This window comes from Haplochromis burtoni, unplaced genomic scaffold, assembly GCF_018398535.1.
Source record: "Haplochromis burtoni strain Fernald_Lab_line unplaced genomic scaffold, NCSU_Asbu1 Contig_91, whole genome shotgun sequence".
Taxonomy (NCBI): Eukaryota; Metazoa; Chordata; class Actinopteri; order Cichliformes; family Cichlidae; genus Haplochromis; species Haplochromis burtoni.
The window spans coordinates 1,575,454-1,579,671 of NW_024582452.1; the positions used below are offsets into that span (position 1 = coordinate 1,575,454).

Consider the following 4,218-nt stretch of genomic DNA (forward strand, 5'->3'; position numbering starts at 1 on the left):
TAGATAGATAGATAGATAGATAGATAGATAGATAGATAGATAGATAGATAGATAGATAGATAGATAGATAGATAGATAGATAGATAGATGAAGTACACAAGAGTTCCAAGCAATACACTTTCAACTTGTCTCGACAGTGAAAGCTTAAGAGTCTGCTAATAAATAGCAGGTACTCTTTAACTCTCCTTTCTGCAGTACAATTGGATTAACCCCCCTGAGAGTATCATCATCTCGTCTCTGCAGCCTAGTGTCGAGCTCTCTTGGGGGCACCTTGGATGCTGACAGAAATGCACTCCAGCAAACAATAAATTCAGCACCAGGGACAGCTCCAAAACAGGCAAGGGGACACAAGTGACCTGTCTGTCATCTGCTACTCCACCGTAAGAATTTAACTCTAGAGGATTTCATTTAAATGAACACCCTCACCACCACCACAAACAACAACAACAAAACACAAGTTAGCCGTTTAATCAATCATGCAGTCTCACAGAAAAGCTAGCTGTACGGTTTTAGGCAGGAATGGATGCTTTGGTTGAAGAGAGGGGGGAACAGGAGCTACACGATTTGGGAATGTGATGCCCCAGCTTCCATTAACCAGTCCCTGCAACATATCATCATCCTCCTCCTCCTCCTCATCATCGGCACATCTCAGCACAAGATAACATGCCTTTTGCTAAACGCATAACTATGAGACGCTTTAGTCAGCTGTAAGCCTGGATGCATTTCAGCGGGAGCAGATTTGATGAATGATTAAAAGACCACATGCACCTAATCCCATGTAGAAAACAGGATGCTCCTCCTCTGTGGTGCTGTTGGTTTGTGAGAGAAAAACAATGACGCTAGAGATGGCTCCTCGCTGTGCTGTGACAACCAATTACATAACGCCAGAGCGGAGTGTTCTCATGAGCATTTGCGTCCATTTCGCCAAGAAACCATAAAATACAGAACGAGGCGATTTTTGATTACTATGCAACTTATAAGCACACATCAAAGCACCCTTCATATAGATAGAACACTTAATTATACGACTTCTTTGATCGACGCAGTTTAGATTCCTGGTCTTGTTTACCAATTTGGCGCACGGAAAATAAACATAAAATGGCAATCCTGTCTTAGTCTTGGCTACTGTCTTCATCCGCAATAGTGTACTTGGCATGGAAACCGTATTAATATCTTGTAGAATATTTAAGCAAACCGTATTGCATTGCTGATACAATTGGCACGCTGGGGTCAATTTTGCTCAGCCCGCCAGTGGGGCAATAGAAAGAGCTGCAGAGTGGAAAAAAACAGCCTGCACCATCCTCTAATTTGAAGGGAATGGTGCACATTAGCTTGACGGTGCAAAACCATAATATACGACTCTATGATACAGTTTCGCTTGTGGGTAACGCGTGCAATAGTAATTCTAGGTGATGCAAGATGGTCATCTTCACCCTTGGTGTTCCCAAACAACGGCACATCGTGTAACATGACGCATGCATAGCTAAAAATTTGTTACTGAATCTGTAATACTTGGCAAGTGTCGCAGCAGAAGGGGGATCAGAGTTAATCCAGATGACAGGAGAGGATGCGAGACTCCTTTATCTCTGCGTCGCCCTTCGCGAAAAGGATGCTCAGCTTCTCTTTCGAGTGCAGCAATGTGGCATCAACAGAGAGCAAAACACACCAACTGACTTACCAGAGATGCTGCTCCTGCTGCTGCCGCTGAGGTGCACTACTGCCCGATAGCCTCTACTGCAAGTTATTCAGTATTTCCCCTTGCAGTGACAGAAGGTGACCCTGCGTTCTCTGCAAGACGCTGCATCCACGAGATCACGATGCACGCAGCAAGGGGGAGCTCCACAGCACAGGCATGCGTCGAGGGGGATGGCCCAGCTTTTCCTTTCAATGGACGACAGGAATAGACAGAAGGGAAACGAATGAGAAAATGTAAGATGGAAAAGACGGCTTTTAAATTCCATCTCCCAACACTGGCCACGTGGGCTTACGAGAATTTACACTAGATATACACCCTCGAATCATTTTTATTGATATATTTTTATTATTTCATTTTTAAAATCAGAATTAAACCATTACCTATGGAATTATTATCCAGTAGTAAGTTATTCTAATACGCATAATATCACATTTATAAATTATAAGCTTTTAAGAAATGAGGAGACCCCCCTCCCCCCAAATGTAACTTCCATTTCCCAACCAATAGGGAAAGCACGTGGTATGACATGGCATCACCGCCTTCCATTTAAACCACGCCCACGTTGCACTACGCTGCAAGGGAGGGGGATGGAGTGTTTTTGTGCTTTGGCTTCCTGACAAGCCCACTGACTCATCCACTGTTTCAAGTACACAAGAAAAATCTATTCACCTGCTGATTTATATGAGTGCACACACACACAAAAAAATTCCCAAAACAAAACACATGACGTCATATGATAACAAAATGACCAAAGTCATAGTAACTATAGTAATGAAAACCAGTGACTGATCCACAGACAGGTAATATTGGACACCTTTTTTAGAGAATGTGGTGAAGTCTACTAGGAAAATACTTAAGCCGGTTCATCATTAGTGACAATCACAAATAAAAATTACAAACAAAAAGTTTCAATCAATCATTACCTGAAGAACTTCCTTGTTTTTGTTTTGTTAATTATTTGAGTTCCTGTATATATAACCATTACTCTCTCACAATCCATTACATCCTCATAGTGCAGACTCTTTCCATTACAACTGCACTCTGAGTTAATGGATTCCATGAGACACGGCACCAGCTGCCTTCAGCCTCTTATGGACAAGAGTGTAACAGATGAAACTAACTGACCAGTTTCTTACAGAAACAAATGGAAACACAACAATTATATATCAGCAAAAATCTCTGTTGAATCAAGGATCTATTTGTTAACTTTCTTTTCTTTGCTTGTTTGTCGTACTATTCTTTTCAAGGCTGGGTGTAGCAAAATTCCCTCAAGATACCCAAAACCAAACAGGGTGAAGAGACAATCCCTTTGCTTCAATGGAGATGATGTGACCGGAGAAGCAAACACCTTCATGCAGATTAATCGGATGCTGTTTTTTCTGACTCTAATGAGCAATGATTTCATACTGAGGATGTAATTAAATTGCAGTTAGTACAGACCGTCTATTTCATCACTCCACTCACATGCTCCTGCCCTAGTTTTAATGATCAGAGTCTGAACAGTGAAATAAAAAGGCTCAAAAGCTGCAATGTTTGATGCCAAACCTTAAATCGTAGCCTACACAACACATTAACAGTGCACCCTCCATTCGCCATTTTCTTAAATCATATTTACTTACTGACATCTAGTGGCAATTTACTGACAGTGCAAAATTTGTAACTGAACATGATATACATGCTTGAAGTACAGTGTGAGAGGCTGCTTCTGTCCTGTGTCACATCATCAATAAACACCAGTGTCCCAGTGCCAGTGGAAGCCATGCACACAAGCCATCACACTGCCTCCACCGTGTTTTACAGATGATGTGGTATGCTTTGGATCATGAGCTGTTCCACATCTTCTCCATTATTCTGGTAGAGGTTGATTTTGTTTTTTGTCTGTTCAAAGAATGTTTTTTTCAGAACTGTGCTTGGCTTTTTATTTAGATGTTTGTTGTTGTTGTTTTGCTTTTTTGCTTTTTTTTCTATTTTTGAGGCCTATGAGTGGCTTGGATCTTGCAATGATCCATCCATCCATCCATCTTCATCCACTTTATCCGAGGCTGGGTCGCGGGGGCAGCAGCCTAAGCAAAGAGGCCATCTTGCAACGAACCCTCTGTATTTACTTTCATGCAGTTATCTTTTTATGGTAGACTTGGAAATCGATACCTCCTGGAGAGTGTTGTTTGCTTGGCTGGCTGTTGTGAAGGGTTTCTCTTCACCACGGAAATGATTCTGTGATCATCCACCACTGTTGTCTTCCATGGACGTCCAGGGTTTTTTTTGTGTTGCTGATTTCACCAGTACTATCTTTCTTTCTCAGGATGTACCAAACTGTAGATTTTGCCACTCCAAATATTGTAGCAATTTCTTGGTTGACTTTTTTCTGTTTACGGAGAAAATTTACCAAATGACAGCACCACACCTCAAATCAACTCCAGGCCTTTCATCTATCTATCTATCTATCTATCTATCTATCTATCTATCTATCTATCTATCTATCTATCTATCTATCTATCTATCTATCTATCTATCTATCTATC

The 4,218-nt window shown here is 41.3% G+C and overlaps 1 protein-coding gene across 2 annotated transcripts in view; it reads right to left on the reverse strand.

The window, feature by feature from the left end:
• LOC102311157 (protein kinase C and casein kinase substrate in neurons protein 1) overlaps positions 1-1,938 on the reverse strand; it is a 36,648-nt gene extending 34,710 nt beyond the window's left edge. Inside the window, exon 1 of one of the 2 annotated variants that reach the window (XM_005926228.3) lies at positions 1,679-1,938. The gene's annotated coding sequence lies outside the window, so the exon portion shown is untranslated. The other variant, XM_042222690.1, reaches the window with a different exon arrangement.
• Between the last annotated feature and the right edge of the window lie 2,280 nt (positions 1,939-4,218).